The sequence below is a fragment of the Gopherus flavomarginatus genome, chromosome 1, assembly GCF_025201925.1.
Source record: "Gopherus flavomarginatus isolate rGopFla2 chromosome 1, rGopFla2.mat.asm, whole genome shotgun sequence".
NCBI classification, from domain to species: domain Eukaryota; kingdom Metazoa; phylum Chordata; order Testudines; family Testudinidae; genus Gopherus; species Gopherus flavomarginatus.
The window spans coordinates 182424001-182441790 of NC_066617.1; the positions used below are offsets into that span (position 1 = coordinate 182424001).

Consider the following 17790-nt stretch of genomic DNA (forward strand, 5'->3'; position numbering starts at 1 on the left):
CTCCTTGGAATCAATGGGAGTCATGGTGCTAAAAATCCCTCATAATTCTTAAGCGTGGTTGTATGGGGGTGGGAAGTGCTCATTAGAGAACCAAATCTGCTACCATTTGACAACTGTTAAAGGGCAATAACAGATAAGGCTCTGATCATGAACTTCTTACTCACTTGAGCAGCAACAATGAGTTCACTGGAACTACTTGAGTGAGTAGACAATGCAGGATTTGGACTTACTTTTGTTTGGAGCCCTTAGGCTCCAATACAACAAAGCATTTCAGCATGTGCTTAATTTTAAGCAAGTAACTAGTCCCAGTCAATGAATTGCTGAACTAGATCTTGAAAGTAGGGTGATATAAATACCTGCTACTCTGGCTATATCTGCATTGTTCTCAAGTTAATAAAGATTGTTAAAATAACTTGAGAATTACATAATAGATTGAGAAAAGACAGTTACTCAACTTTGTAACTGTTGTTCTTCGAGATGTGTTGCTCATATCCATTCCAGTTAGGTGTGTGCGCCGCGCGTGCACATTCGTCGGAAAACTTTTACCCTAGCAACTCAGTGGGCCGGCAGGTCGCCCCCTAGAGTGGCGCCGTCATGGTGCTCGATATATACCCCTGCTGGCCCACCCGTTCCTCAGTTCCTTCTTGCCGGCTACTCCGACAGTGGGGAAGGAGGGCGGGTGTGGAATGGATATGAGCAACACATCTCGAAGAACAACAGTTACAAAGGTGAGTAATTGTCTTTTCTTCTTCGAGTGATTGCTCATATCCATTCCAGTTAGGTGAATCCCAAGCCTTACGTAGGCGGTGGGGTCGGAGTGAAATGTGGCAGAATGAAAACTGCTGAGCCAGAGGCTACAGCATCTCTTGACTGTTGAACCAGGGCATACTGCGAAGCAAAGGTATGGACCAAGGACCAATGGAGCTGTGCGACAGATCTCGTGGGTAGGAACACGAGCCAGCAAGGCGGCAGATGAAGCCTGAGCCCTGGTAGAATGCACGGATGTGGCTTGGGGAAATATGAGCCAAATCATAACAAGTGCGGATGTACGCCATCACCCAAGATGAGATCCTCTGAGAGGAAAACAAGCAAGCCTTCCCTTTGGTCTGCTACCGTGACAGAGCTGGGGCACCTTACGAAATGGTTCTGTCAGCGCAATATAAATGCGAGCACTCTACAGATGTCCAGGGAGTGCAATTGTTGCGCCCATTGCGTTGAGCTGTGGGTAACATGAAAGGCCGAAACCACCTTAGGGAGGAAAGCCGGGTGTGGTCATAACTGCACCTTGTCTTTGTGAAACCTAGTGTACGGCGGAACCACCGTAAGAGCTCTGAGCTCGGAGACTCGTCTGGCCGATGTAACAGCTACGAGGAAAGTTGTCGTCCAAGACAGGTATAGCAGAGGGCCGGTTGCGAACGGCTCGAATGGGGGAGACATAAGTCTGGTTAAAACTAGGTTGAGGTCCCAGGTTGGGGCTGGGCGGCGCACCCAAGGGTGCAAGTGCTCCAAGACCTTGAGGGACCTCGAACCCATAGAGTGTGAGAACACGGAACGTCCACCTTAGCCTGGCTGGAAGGTAGAGATGGCTGCCAAGTGTACCCTCAGCGATGATACCGCCAGGTCCTGCCGCTGAAGGCCAGAGGCAGGCCAAATAGAGGGGATCGAGACCTCAGTAGGAGCAAGATCGAGCGTTTTGCACCTGTAGAAGAAACGCGTCCACTCGGCCAGGTACGTTGACCAGGTGGAAGGCTTCCTGCCACCCCGGCTCAGTTACGCAGCAGCCACACCGTGAGGCGAAGAGGCTGCAGGTCCGGGTGACGAAGCCTGTCGTGGCCCTGAGTGATGAGGTCTGGGTGGGGTGGCAGGGTAATTGGGTTGGTTATTGACAGGCTGAGCAACGTGGTATATCAGTGCTGCCTGGACCACGCTGGAGTGATCATGATGATGCGCGCTCTGCCCCTGCGGAGTTTGAGTAGGACCTAATGAACCAGTGGAAACAGTGGGAAGGCATAAAGGAGTTGGCCTTTCCACGGCATCAGGAATGCGTCCAAGATCGATCCCGAGGAGAGACCTTGGAAGGAGCAGAACATCTGGCATTTTCTGCTCTCGTGGTGAGCGAACAGGTCTATGTGAGGAAAAATTTCCACTTCTGGAAAGCAGAATGCCTCACATGGGGCAGAGTGACCACTCGTAAGACAGGAAAGACCTGCTGAGTCAAAGCGCCAAGGCGTTTCGAACGCCTGGGAGAAAGGACGTCACCAGCTCCATCAAGTGGGCCATGCAGAAGTCCCAGAAATGGATGGCCTCCTGACAAAAGGGGGGGGAGGACCATGTCCCTCCCTGGTTATTTATGAAGCACATGGCCGTTGCGTTGGCTGTAAACACCGAGATACCATGGCCTCGCAGCTGCCGCTGGAACCCCTGGCACGCCAGGCGGACTACTCTCATTTTTGGGGCATTGATGTGGAATGCCAGCTCCCGAGAAGACCAAAGGCCTTAAGCTTGGAGGTGACCATGAGCACTCGAGCAGAGAGATGACGCGTCCGTCGTCAGGGGCAGTGAGGGCTGAGGTGGATGGAACCGCATCCCTGCCCACACCAGGGATGGAGTTAGCCACCACTCTAGGGAGCCTAAGGTGCTCGAGGGAACGGTGACTACCATGACCATTGGTTCCCTGTCCGGGCGGTACGCCGAGGTGAGCCGGACTTGGAGAGGACGGAGGCGGAGCTTGGTGTGTTTGGTTACAAACTTGCGGGCAGCCATGGACCCAGGAGATGAGACAAGTGCGAGTCGAGGTCGTTGGGAAAGTCTGCAGACCTCGGATGATTGTTGCCATCGCCTAAAACCGCAACTGTGGTAAGCAGGCTCCGGCTAGATCGGAGACCAGGATAGCCCCTAGGAAGTCCAACCTCTGCGTGGGAACCAGAGTGGATTGCTCTATAGTAATCATCAGGTCTAGACCTGTGAATAAGACCGTGACGATGACCACGTGCTGAGCGGTTTGTGTCTCGGAGTCTCCTTGGATAAGCGAATCGTCCAGATATGGAAAACGCATATCCGACATCAGCGAAGGTAGGCGGCGACTATGGCCATACACTTGGACAATACCCGTGGGGCTGCAGAAAGGCCAAACAGCAGGACCGTAAACCAGAAGTACTGACGGTTGGCTAGAAAGTGGAAGTATCTCCTGTGCGGAGGGAAGATGGCGATGTGAAAGTACGCATCCTTCATATCGAGGGCGGCATAGCAGTCCCCAGGAGGCAAGGATGGGATAATGGTTCCCAAGGATACCATGCGGAACGCCAACCTTATCCTAAACTGGTTGAGACCGCGCAGGACTAGGAAGGTCTGAGACCTCCGTTCGAGTGGGGGACTAGGGCATAACAGGAGTAAAACCCCTTGCCCCTTTCGTCCGTCGGCGTCTGCACCTCTTGTACGAGGAAATGCTCGTGAGAGGGGTCCCTGAAGGGGGACAGGGTTGGAACAAATTAGAGGTGGTATCCATGCTCCACCATGCGCAGGACCCAGCGATCTGAAATTAACTGGGGCCACGCCAGGAGAAAGCGGAATTGGGATCCCGGCCTGTGACTGGTACACCGACCTCAGGCGCACCTTGGAAGGTTTGTCTTTGGTTCCAGTGGTAATTGCGAGGGACCTTGACCTTGGCTCTTTAGGGGTCCTGACGTTTGTCTGCGACCACCTTGGCCTCGCCTTTTGCCAAAGTCCTGTCTCTGGCTAGGCACAGAGTATGGCGGCTGGGGACAGAAAGGCCTGCGTTTGGTCGCTGGCATATGCATGCTGAGAGAGCACATTAGGACCCTGTTGTCCATCAGGCTTCGCAGCCTGGGGCTGTCTTTGCCGCGAAGAGGCCTTTACCAACAAAGGGTAAGTCCTGAATGGCATACTGCAGCTCCGGCTGGAGATTTGAAACCTGAAGCCATGAGATGCACCTCATGGCGACACCAAAGGCCAGAGTCCTGGCTGCTGAGTCTGCTGCGTCCAACGAGGCCTGGAGGGACGCTCTGGGTACCTTTTTCCCCCGTCCTCCAAGACGGCAGCGAACTCTTGGCGGGAGTTTTGAGGGAGAAACTCCATAAACTAAACTACCTTCACCCAGGTGCTATAATTATAGCAGCTAAGCAAGGCTTGTTGCTTTGCTACCCAGAGCTGCAGGGCCTCTGCAGAGCACACCTGGCGGCCAAGTAGGTTCATTCGCCAAGCCTCCTTCGGTTTCGGGGCTGGCGCCCGCTGGCCATCCCAATACCTCTCCTTAACAGACTGAAAGACTAGTGAGCAGAGAGGAGAGCGGACAGACGAGTAGTCGTACCCCTTAGAGAGCACCATACCGGGTCCTCTACCTCTGGGACCTCCTCCACCTCAGGTTGTCGGGGGGCGTATCAGAACGGTGGTCCTGAGCATAAGATCTGCGCATGTGGGATGACACGGATGCGTGTCTGGATGGCCATGGAGGTACTAAAAAAAGGCATGGGCAGAGTCTCTGACTCTATCTGACCTTGCCCAACTCAGCACCGGGGATCGGCACCAGGGACCGGCACCGGTACCTGGAACGAGATCCAGACCTGCAACCAGAACGGTGCCGGGAGGTCGACCGAGATCTCGAGACTCAGGGAGAGGCTACGGGAGTCACGGTACCTGTCTCGGTGCCGGGAGTCGGAACGGTGCCGATAGTAGCGGGTCGGCGAACGGGATACCGACTGGTGCGGCGAGTGCGACCAGTACCGATGAGGAAAACAGCACCAGGACTGCAAGTGGTGTCGAGCGTGCCGACAGGACCTGGAGCGTCTGCGGGACCGTGATCATGAACGGTGCCGTTCTGCTGTGCTGACAGAGGACGGTCATATGAAGAGACTGTATTACCTGCACCAGCGGTGCCGGGGTCAGGCAGCATCGACTCTGTCATGGCAATGAGATCCCTCGCCGTTGGTAATGTCTCTGGCGTGGAGGGAACAGCAGGCTCAACCACAGTGCATACTGGGGAGCTGCCAGGCACCGGATTCGAGGGCCCTCGTGGGACCGGGATCGACGGTACCGAGGTCGTCAGAGCCTCGGTAGGTGTCGGTGCCGGGCGATCCGACTTAGACGAGCTCTCTGGCTGCGGTGCAGTTGGCACGGAAGCAGCAGGAGCAGTAAGCTCAACCACGGCGTGTTCCGGGGAGCTGTCAGGGACCGGATTCGACGGCCCTTGTGGGACCGGGATCGACGGTGCCGACGTCGTCGGTGCCTCAGCAGGTGTCGGTGCCGGGCGATCCGACTTAGACGAGCTCTCTGGCTGTGGTGCCGTTGGCACGGAAGCAGCAGGAGCAGGGGGCTCAACCACGGCGCGTGCCAGGGAGCCGTCAGGCACCGGATTCAATGGCCCTGTGGGACTGGAATCGACGGTGCCGATGTTATCGGTGCCTCTGCAGGTGTCGGTGCCGGGCGATCCGACTTAGACGAGCTCTCTGGCTGCGGTGCAGTTGTCACGGAAGCAGCAGGAGCAGTAAACTCAACCACGGCGCGTGCCGGGGAGCTGTCAGGCACCGGATTTGACGGCCCTTGTGGGACCGGGATCGACGGTGCCGACGTCGTCGGTGCCTCAGCAGGTGTCGGTGCCGGGCGATCCGACTTAGACGAGCTCTCTGGCTGTGGTGCCGTTGGCACGGAAGCAGCAGGAGCAGGGGGCTCAACCACGGCGCGTGCCGGGGAGCTGTCAGGCACCGGATTCGACGGCCCTTGTGGGACCGGGATCGACGGTGCCGATGTCATCGGTGCCTCTGCAGGTGTCGGTGCCAGGCGATCCGACTTAGACGAGCTCTCTGGCTGCGATGCGGGTGGCACGGAAGCAGCAGGAGCAGGGGGCTCAACCACAGTGCGTGCCGGGGAGCCGTCAGGCACCAGCGGGAATTGTAGGCTTTCTCGACCTCGGAGGAAGGGAGCGGTGCCGAGTCGACTTCGGTGCTGGCGACGGCCGGTGCCGAAAGGCCTTGGCAGTACCGGCGGGGTCTGCTGCCGAGGAGGCGCTTCTGCCAGCCGCTTGATCATAGCTCGGTGCCAAAGGTGGAGGGGTAAGTGAAAGTCCCGCTCCTTCTTGTTCTCGGCTTAAAAGCCTTGCAAATGGGGCACTTAGCTGTCAAGTGTGATACCCTGAGGCACTTCAAACAGGAGTCATGTGGATCTTCCATCGGCATCGGCTTCTGGCATGCCGAGCCCATTTTAAAACCCGGTGAGCCGTGCATGGGCTCCGGCACCGGGTGCAGGGAAGGGGCTACTTCCTGAACCCCGCTAACTATTACTAAACTAACTATGTTAGCAAAGAAAAAACGTATAACTATACAAATATATATATAAAAGGATTATAACTGCATAACTATATACGAGAACTACGAGTAGCTAGGGAAGTGGAGGTCAGCTAAGCTGCGCTCCACTGTTCCAACGACCGACACGGGCGGTAAGAAGGAACTGAGGAGCGGGTGGGCCGGCAGGGGTATATATCGAGCACCATGACGGCGCCACTCTAGGGGGCGACCTGCCAGCCCACTGAGTTGCTAGAGTAAAAGTTTTCCGATGAATGTGCACGCGCGGCACACACACCTAACTGGAATGGATATGAGCAATCACTCGAAGAAGAATATGTGTTTCAGAATATGGTTCTCCTCGTTATTATACTATCCCATGGAATCTCTTTACTGGCAATTATTTTAAAATGTATCAAAATATCAACACCCATATTCTCATTCACATACAGAAGTAACATCTGTTACTTCACATGTGAGAAAAGTTACAGCTCAGTCCTGGACTGCTCTTTCTTGAGAAAAAGAAAGATAATTACCCTTCATGGGTGAGATATATTCTACAGAGATTCATTTCATTTCATTGTAAATTACACTGCTTAATTCAACATTTTCAGTACCTGCTATTTGAGGGGACATCTGGGAGGGCCTAGTGAGAGTTGCCAAAGCAGACAGTTAGAACCTTCAGTGAATTACACACATTAAATGCAGTGTTTATAATTATTTTCATAGGGTGAGCTGTCACTCTAATAATCATTTGATCTCTTCTTCTCTTTCTGTCCTCTCCCTTCTAACAGCAAGCATGTTACAGGCATGCAATTTCTGAGATTTTTTTTGCAAGAATCTTTGTCTTTGCTAAGTCTTTGAATCTTTGTATTTTTGCTATAAAAAAATCAAGCGACAATGTCATCAAAGCAAATATATGGAAACAGAATCACCATCTATAACTTCACAATTTTGATTTTTACATTTTAATTTAAAAATAATAATGATTTTTCCTATTGCAGACAGTGACATTTTAGCCTAAATTGCATATGACAGCTGAACACCCCGGAGAATCTCCCAAGGTATATGACAGCTGAGTTACATATTGGCCAAATATGATGGAATTAAGTGTCACTTTACATTACTTTAAATAAAACTGATGAATAGATTAAATTTAAAAATAATAAAAAAAAACTATTAAAATAACTGAGAAATTCCAATTTAAACTGACAAAGGAAAGAAAATATAAAGTTAAGGCTGTCACTCTCATATTAACTCACCCCCTCCAGTCTTAGATATTACAACATATATATGAGGGTGTCAAGGTTTTTTCCCTCACTTTGAACTTTAGGGTACAAAAAGTGGGGACCTGCATGAACACTTTTAAGCTTAATTACTAGCTTAAATCTGATACGCTGCCACCAGCCAGAATTTAGTGTCTGGCACACTTTCTGTTGCCCCAAAACCTTTCCTGGGGAACCCAGACCCAAACCCCTTGGGTCTTTAAAACAAGGAGAAATTAACCATCCCCCTCCTTTTCCCCCCACCAATCCCTGGTGAGTTCAGACTCAATCCCTTGGATTTTAAAACAAGGAAAAATCAATCAGGTTCTTAAAAAGAAAGCTTTTAATTAAAGAAAGAAAAAAAGTAAAAGTTATCTCAGTAAAATCAGGGTGGAAAATGCTTTATAGGGTTGTCATAAACAGATAGCTAAGGGTTAATGTCTCTTTCACCTGAAGCACCTGACCAGAGGACCAATCAGGAAACCGGATTTTTTCAACTCTGGGTGGAGGGAATTGTGTGTCTGAGTCTTTGGTCTGTCTGCCTGCTTTCTCTGAGCTTTGGAGAAGTAGTTTCTACTTTCTAGTCTTCTGTTTCTAAATGTAAGGACAAAGAGATCAGATAGTAAGTTCTATGGTTTCTTTTCTTTGGTATTTGCATGAATATAAGTGCTGGAGTGCTTTGATTTGTATTCTTTTTTAATAAGGCTGTTTATTCAATATTCTTTTAAGCAATTGACCCTGTATTGTATCATCTTAATACAGAGAGAACATTTGTATGTATTTTTCTTTCTTTTTATATAAAGCTTTCTTTTAAGACCTGTTGGAGTTTTTCTTTACTTCAGGGAAATTGAGTCTGTACTCACCAGGGAATTGGTGGGAGGAAGAAATTGGGGAGATCTGTGTGTTGGATTTGCTAGCCTGATTTTGCATTCCCTCTGGGGGAATAGGAAAGTACTTTTTGTTTCCAGGACTGGAAACAGAGAGGGGGAGTCACTCTGTGTAGTTTCACAGAGCTTGTGTCTGTGTATCTCTCCAGGAGCACCTGGAGGGGGGAAGGGAAAAAGGATTATTTCCCTTTGTTGTGAGACTCAAGGGATTTGGGTCTTGGGGTCCCCAGGGAAGGTTTTTCAGGGGGACCAGAGTGCCCCAAAACACTCTAATTTTTTGGGTGGTGGCAGCAGGTACCAGGTCCAAGCTGGTAACTAAGCTTGGAGGTTTTCATGCTAACCCCCATATTTTGGACGCTAAGGTCCAAATCTGGGACTAAGGTTATGACAAGGGTACTCAGATTCATATAGACCAGAGGGATCCCCCCCAGCCTTAGATTCAAAGTAACAGCAAACAGAGGTAAAAATCCTTCCAGCAAAAAGAAACATTTACAAGTTAAGAAAACAAACATAAGACTAATCCACCTTGCCTGGCTATTACTTACAATTTAAAAACATAAAAGACTGATTCAGAAAGATTGGGAAAGCCTGGAATCATGTCCCGTCCCTCTCAGTCCCGAGAGCGAACAACGAACCAAACAAAAAGCACAAAGACAGACTTCCCTCCACCAAGATTTGAAAGTATCTTGTCCCCCTATTGGTCCTCTGGTCAGGTGTCAGCCAGGTTTACTGAGCTCTTAATCCTTTACAGGTAAAAGAGACATTAACCCTTAACTATTTGTTTATGACAGAGGGAATCACAACAGCTTTAAAATGTTATTTATTTTGACAATCTCTCATGTAATTCTCAAGTTATTTTAACACTCTTTATTAACTTGAGAGGAATGGAGATTTAGATTTACTTAGATTTTTTTTTCCCATTTAAGTCTATGAAAACTCATTCCATACAGTTAAAGGCCTCAAATATTGCCATATTACACTACTTCTCTAAAACCAGAATTCTTAAGAAAACCCACTCTGCATAACCATTAACATGGTCCCCCACTCCAGTCTCCATCACAACCTCCCCATAGCTCCTATTTAATCCACTCAACCATGAAAAACGTAGGTGAACATGTGAGTCCCACATACAGTCTGAAGGTCACTGTAGCGGGGTGGTCACCCGCTTCTGCCTGGACGGGCTTAAAGCAGCCGTAGAGAGGGCTGTGGCAGAGAAAAGCCTAGGCTGATTGGGGAAAGCAGCCTCAGCTGGGGGCCATGCCCCAATCAGGCCAAAGCTGGCTTAATAAGGGCCCAGTTGGCCCTTATAAAAGAGCAGTGGGCCAGGAGCAAACAGTCTCTCTCTGCCTTCAGAGAGAGAAGGGCCTGGCTGCTGGGAAGCTCAGGGTGCCTAGAGTGAGGCAGGGCTGGGGAAAGGCCAGAGGAGCTGAGGAGATCCAGGCTGGCAACTCTCCAGGCTGCAGGGCCTTGTCCAAGGCCCCACAGATGCACTGGGTTGCAGAGAGAGGCAGCAGGTCCAGACCCAACCTTGCCTATGATGAGTGGGTGACACCGCAGTCTGCCCCAGGGTGCGGGGACAAATGGGTGACTGGCAGTAGCCTATGACTGAGCTGAGGCTGGGAATAGGGTGTGGGGGTTCCCCAGGGAGGGGAGACCCTGAGACTGAGGGGTGTATGGCCAGTGGGCAGCACCCCAGATAACAAGACACCGGGTCTGGGAGGGACACAGGGGCCAAGCGGCAGCGGGACACTGGCCTGCAGAGGGTGCTCTGGAGGCTGAACAAGCTAATTCCCGAGACGACCAGCGGGAGGTACCACAGGGATGAGTCCCACACCCCTACAGTTACCAAATCAGGCTCTGGTTTTCCAAGGATTGAATCAGATTCCATAGTAAAGGAGCCCTCCTCTGATTACTAAATAGAATTTCTAGTCTGAGCACCTTGGATAACTGCAGACACGACATTTAGATCCAGATATTTAAAGGTTTTTAGGTGTTGCCCCCATTCAATGTTGCAATGCCAAATTGCTTTAGAAGCATAATTCCCACTGACTTCCAATGAGATTTAGATATTTAAGTGTCCCAGTCACCTCTGAAAATGACACTGAGGCATTTCAACATTGAATGGAGCAACATCTAAATACCTTTAAAAAAATCTGGGCCTTAGAGTTGACTGGAACTGTTCATCTTAAAGAGGAGACATGACAGAAATATTCAAAATAATAAATGGCACAAAGAGCATAAATCAGGCACTACCTAATAACCTTTTCTTATAATACAAGAACAAGGAGTCATTCAAGGAAAATGAAGAGCCCAGTTTTAAAATGATTAAAGGAAATATGTTCTTCTCCCAATTAACCTGTGGAACTTATTGCCACAAGGTCAGGAGCTTGAGGCCAAGATCTTGCCCGGATTAAATGAAATTAAATTGGACAGTTATAATGATAACATCTAGAGCAGTGGTCACAATGCGGTTTCCACAGGCACCATGGTGCCTGCTGGGGCATCTATGTGCGCCCGCGTACTGGCCGGTGGACACGCATCCACCGAAATGCCACCAAAAAGTGGCGTCATCTAGAGGTGTCGCTGCCAAACAGAGGCGTCACCAAGAGGCGTTGCCGCCGAAATGCTGCTGATTTTCGGAGCTATTTTGGCAACAAAGCCTCTTGATGTTGCTGCTTCTCAGTAGCATTTCAGCAGATGCTTGTCCGCCAGCTACAGTCCTCAGTGGCTTATCGTCTGGTGCCCACGACCCGGAAAAGGTTGGGGACCACTGATCAAGAGTTAAAACAGTAAGGAGTTAATTAAAAAACCAAAACAAGCAAACCCAGCAGGAATTTTAGAACAATATACACTGTCATGCTTCAGGAGTCACAAGCAAACACTTACATAATCAGAATCGTCTGCAGATTTGGACCACGAACACAAGCACCCCATGACGAACCTGCCAATTTGCTTAAGATTGTTACACGTCTTAAATTTACCCACTGTCTTCTTAAATGTTTCACCTTCTGACCATTCATATTAACATTCAGTTCTCGGGTTGCACTAGCATTGTGAAGATGGAACAAACTGGAGACTGTTTTTATGACACTTGGCTGGAGGCGCCAAATCTTACAGAAAAGAGATAACTCAGGGTGGATGTGATAGAGGTCTACAAAATCATGAATGGTGAGGACAAAGTGAATACGGAAGTGTTATTTACTACTTCACATGAACCAGGGGTCACCCAATAAAATTAACAGGCAGAAGATTTAAAAGAAATATAAGGAAGTACTTCTTTTCACAATGCACAGTCAACCTGTAGAACTCATTGCCATGGGATATTGTGAAGGCAAAAATATAACTGGAATTAAAAAAAGAATAAGATAAGTTCATGGAGGATAGGTCCATCAATGGCTGTTTGCTAAGATGGTCTGGAATGCAACCCTATGCTCTGGGTGTCCCTATGCCTCCAACTGCCAGAAAGTACAATACAATCTTGAGAAGCCACCTGAAGTGGAGCCAAATGCAAAGAGCATAATCCTACATCTTCCCTGTATCTTCTCTCAGTTCATATTGAGCAGTTCATAAAGGACATAAGGGTTTATAATAAACCAATGTGAATAATAACAGGTCTAGGTGAATGCATCTCATCCAGTCAGGTCTTTGTAAAGTCAGAAGACACATTTTTAAATAAATAATTGATGAAAAGTGTTTTATTAGCCACTGCGTTTGCATTCAACAGCTGGTCAACTGTCACGATGGAATTACTGAGAATATCTGGAATTATCTGAGTGGGTCACCTCAAATAGTCTATTCCAGACATATGAGTAAATACCCACATGGATTTTAGATTGCGCTAAAATAAAATATACTAGTTATCTTACACATGCTTACATGTTAGAGACATCAGTTAAGAGTCCCTCATGTGTCCTTATAAGGAGAGTGACCTGAAAAGTCAGTTAGTATTTGTCAACATTTCAGTTCACCACTAAACCCAATAACAAGACTGTTTGCTAAGTGAAAAAGTTTTTCATGTGCGCTTAGTTGATCCTTACAGTATATGGCTATACTGATCCTCACAATTCGTAAACAAGAATTAAAAAATGTTTAAATGCTGATGTAGATGGGACGAGCTGCCTGGTAATCAGCACAGGTATTAAAGTATAAGCAAAACTTTTAATTCCAACAGCTTTTCTTGTCTGTGTGGAAAACAGATGGGATCAAAATCTGTGCATCTGTGGTAGATGTTCTATGAAGAATAACAGACAAAAATTTATATAATATTTATAATATATAAATTTAAGTTTACAACAGGTAAAGGGAAAGTGTTTAAAATGTATCAAAATCTATACTGCATTTTTTCAACCTGAAAACTAGTTTTATAGATGGTGTACATACTTCTAAAAAGGGAGATTATAATGGAAATATCAACAGACCTATATCTAGAGTAGGCTACCCATTATCTTCATGATCAAGAAAAGTGAACCCAAATTAACTCTTTCCATATATTCAAACAGATGGAGATAATTCAGTACTCTAAAACAAACTCATTAAACAGTTTATCTTATTAGTATACAAAAATTGCAGCTGTAAGTGTATGTATAATTTCTTTTCCTAGTTTTAAGTATGTGATGTACTTTTATTTTTCTAGACTAAAATAAGTATCAAATTGCAAAGTATATCACAATTCCTTTTGTATTTTCATACCTCTACAGTTTGTTTACTTCCCATCTTGTTATTTACAATACATGAAAAAGGCTAGGTAGTTGGTGCATTTAAGGCTGACATCTTTTCAGATGTAAGCTATATGCCAGCCAGTACCTGCTTTTAGATTGTATGATGCATCATGCTTCAAATATAAAATAAAAGCTGCCTGAAGAAATACCAGATTAGATAACCCAGTGTTCACTGTCAGAGTCACAGGCAGTAGGTGGATACTAATAATGAGAAAGAATTGATTATTATAGACAGGAAGGCAATTCATTGAAAGAACACCTCCTTGGATTTTCCGAAGAGAGGAAAGTGAATATGTGATACTACGAAATTGTAAAAATGGACCTTTGCCCATCATGCACTCCTAAGTACATTTACTGTTCCCTGGCATTGCTAAGGCAGTGTACACCAAAATCCATTCAAAGTCTTTGTGAGTAATATATCAGGAATATAAAGTATGTTCTATTTATAATTTGTGGGGTAGAAATCTATAAGGAATCTAATTTCCTCTCCTAAATAGTTTTTGCTGCTTTTAAACAATAGCAGATTGGGTAACATTCTGAATTTTTTTTTTGTAATCTTGTCACCACGTTTTTACCCATTATTATTTATTGATTATATGCTAACATCTTGATTTTACTTAGGCATAAAACCAGTAAAATGTGCAAGATTTTTTTTTAAGATAAACACCAGGGCATATCCTGCTTCACTGAAATAAATAGGAACGGGACTGAGCATACTTACTCAAGCCCTTTGTTGTTCTGGAACATACAATATAAATCTCCTCTACAAGAATATTAATACGGTCCTACTCTTCCTCTTGAGCATCCTGCTGCTCTCATAAACAAATCCTGATCCTTGATACATACTGTTCTATGGCATGCAAGTGGTTAAAGATTTGAAGCCTTGTTATGTGTTTCCTAGTTCCAAGATTCTGCCTGACACTTTCATAGATACAATGAGGCAGGTGCAGTAGAATTATAGCCCATATGCTCCAGGAAGCGCAACAGCTGCAACATCCCTTATTCCCTAGGGGCTCCCAGCACACCAGAAGGTGGTGGAAGAGGCAGGAACATGGCTGCTTCCTTCCCATGCAAGCTACACAAGATGGGTATAATAACAGGCACACAAAAGCCGCATACATGGGAGCTTTGCAAGGCATTGCCATCCCAGTGCTCTCCCTGGGACTTATATGACACAATCTAATTCTTAATTAGTTACATTTAGAGCAACGCTCATATCACTGTAAAGAACATTATACCTTAGTACGTAAAATCACTAATGCTTTGCTTTCAAATGCTTCATTAACCTAAATTATTTTAAGAATAATACACAACAATATGCAAAAATAATGTGAATTCCAGCAGAAGAGGATTGCTGGAATGTGCCCGAGCCATACTGGTGTGTAGGCACAGCACTTTGTGCTTTAGTAATGGGGGAACAGTCCCTCCTGGCCCACAACAGGAGATCCAAGTAAATCCCCACCAGCACTGTGTGGTAGAAAGCTGTGAATGCTTTCTCTTCCCTGCGGTGTGCCAGCTCCCACTCTGAGTCATTAGAGATCTGGTACTACGTTTTTGTTATTTCACAGTATAAATAACAGATAGTATTGCATGCTATATTATGGATTAGTTATTATCTATCAGTTACAGAGGGGCTCAGTCCCATTGCTAGTGCTTCATACATGGAACTCCCAACAAAGAAAATGGTATTTCCTCACATTGGGTCTTATCCTACAGGGCTCTGAGCACTTCTGACACATCCTCAACGACCAATAGCTTTAACTGGAGTTGCGGGTGCTGAATACCTCTCAGAAGACCTCAGCACCTTGAAGAAGAAGAAGGCCCATAGAACAGCTGCAAGACTGGGTTCATGTCTGTTGAACTGAGAGTAAGATTGTGCCTCTTAAAGTACAGCCTTGCTCTGGGGACACTCTGCTCCAAGAATACCTTCCAGAGTTTTCCAATGAACTGAGGGTAGAAAATGTACTTCACCACGTGGTGGATCATCTCTGCTGGCCAATACCAAAAGCAAGGAGTTTTAGCCATCCTCCACATATTTGCAGCCCCTTTGGGGCCATAGTGTGCCACTGATGAAGCATCTCTGAAGCAATTCTGAGGTCCCCCAAACAAAGGGGCTGGCTGGGATTTTGGCTGACACTCTGCAAGCATGAGTCAATTTCTTACTCTTTGCCTGCCACTGCACCTCCTGTCAGAATCAAGCCCTTAGCTATCTGTGTATTTAAAATCAACTGATACCCAAGCACACTGAAGAGAATACTTTCATGCAGATGTGACCTTCACTTAGTGTAAAAATCCCAATATTATGCATTTCACTTTTTATTTTTAATAAAGAAGAATGTTTCAGCAAAGTAGAGTTCTTGAAACAGCATATTATATTTCCATTGCACTTCTGAACTGTCAGCTTTCCCATTGTATTATTTGTCATCTTCAAAGCTAAAAACATTCAAGTTAATACAATGTGAGTAAAAATGTATTTAAGTAGACCTTGTGACAAGTATGACAATTTCCTGCAATATTTTGAACAAACCTTATTGAAGCTTAGGATTTCATTATATTAAAAATGCAAATATTTATGTAATATTGTGGGATTGTGTTTAACATCTTTAAGGGGGAGGCAGTGCTAATGCAAGCCCGGGGAAATGCTATGAACATCAAAAGACTCTTAAAACAGTGAGCCAAAAGAGACTACACTTTCAGTGGAGTGGGTTTCCTAGCAAATACTTGGGAGTAGGGAAATGCAAATTATCCACTTCCAGACCCAATCTTTTGAACCTGTGCCCTGAGGAGAAGCAGTTACATGAGGACAAGGTCAGAGGCCCAAACTGGATAAATGAGTGACCCTCAGATTCATTGGTGTTCTTGTTCTGAGCGAACAGCTATATGAACTTGACACCACAGAAACAGCCCCTAGTGGGCTATACAGGACTGTTCACCTACCAGAGCCCTTGGAGTTGGGGCGATCTCTGGTAAGCTTACTAACATGCACATAGGTTCTTTTATTGTTTTTAATACATTTTCTCTGTATTCCTCTTAAGTATAAATGTACTTGCTTAGGAAGAGCAGTGTGGTAACTTATAACTGTGGCAATTATACTGTTCTAGCTTCTCAGGAGAAAGCAGAACAGGGCTGCTTAAGTGTCTTTGCTAGGGAATTCACAATGTAGGCGCGGAATCGAGTGGCATGGAAAACTTCTGTCCAGAAGAGAGAGAAACATGGGCCTCAGCCAAAGATAAGTGTTGGATGGGGAGTAGGAGAATGGGTACCCTGGATGGACCACTTAAGGGAATTATAGATGCCATTGCCCTAAACTGTGACAAATATTGTTTTGGGGTTTTTTTTAAAGCCATCCTTATAACTAGCATACATCATTTTAAGTAATATTTCAAATCACTAATTTTTCACTCAAAATATGTTTTCATGGTGTATACATTGAAAAGTTTTAAGGTATACCATGTCTATCAGAATTGGCCACAATCCTCTAGCTAACTGAACCTTAATCTAAAGCATATCCATGACCAAAATTTACAGGAAAATAAAACCAAACAACCCAGCTTCTCTCTCTTGTTCATTCACGTTATTGCCTCCATTTGTGCTGCTTGTTTTCCTTCCTTATGTTTGCATGTGGCACTGTAGTACTGCAGTTTGTGACAAGACAGCAGTTTAGCTGTTCAGCATTTTGAAACAGAACTTCAGAACCTTTATTAATTTTTTACTAACATGGTAATCTGTTTGTCAGAAAAAGTCAAGTTGTAAAACAATTAGTGCTTTAAGTAACACTTACCCTTCCCAAGACTAGCTTTCCTGTTTCTGTTTTCCATACTGTAGGTAATATTACATTTTTCTGGCTTCCCATTCTGAATAAACTATACTCTGGGTGGGAAATTTAAGTAAAAACACAGCTTGTAAGAGCCTCTCTTTAAATTCTGGACAACTGTTTCCATTCCGACAAATGTTCAATGAGCTGCAGTGGATCGATTAAATCTTTTTAGTGTTCTTCATTGGTCATACAGTAGTTCTGCTTTTGCTTGCCCCAGAAGAGGCAGATATTCACAGAGAATTGATCTGGCAGCTGGTCTCCCTGTTGGCAGCACATTGCAGAAACATTTTATCATCAGGCTAGCTAAGTATACTTAACTTTTACACTAGAAATAAAAATATCCCTCCAGGAATAAACTCAATTTATTATTATTTTATTCAAGAAAAGTGTTGCCATAGTGAAAGTTAATTATATAGAAAAACATCAAGATCTATATTTGAAGTTTAGACCCGTATTTTCTCAAACTACAATTTATACATCTGTGATGATTTAGTACTGTTTACAGATAGCACAGTGTGCAAATCTTAATTTAGGCCCTGATCTTTCAATTGACTGCATGTGGATACAGGAATGCCCTTGCATGCAGAGAGTGACAGGATTGAGGCTTTTTTACTTAATAACGTAAGAATGATCTGACCCAGTATGGACAATGGTCCATTTAGCCCGATATCCTGTCTTCTGATGATGTCCAGTGCCAGATGATTCAGAGAGAAACAACAGAAGAGGGCAATTATTGAGCAATCCATTCCCTGTCATCCAGACCCACCTTCTAACAGTCAGATGTTTAAGTACATCAAGAGCACAGGGTAG

General features: G+C 45.8%; 1 protein-coding gene across 3 annotated transcripts in view; it reads right to left on the minus strand.

The window, feature by feature from the left end:
• The window catches only part of CADM2 (cell adhesion molecule 2), a 1084078-nt gene that overhangs the window by 405811 nt on the left and 660477 nt on the right, over positions 1-17790 (minus strand). The window lies entirely within an intron of this gene.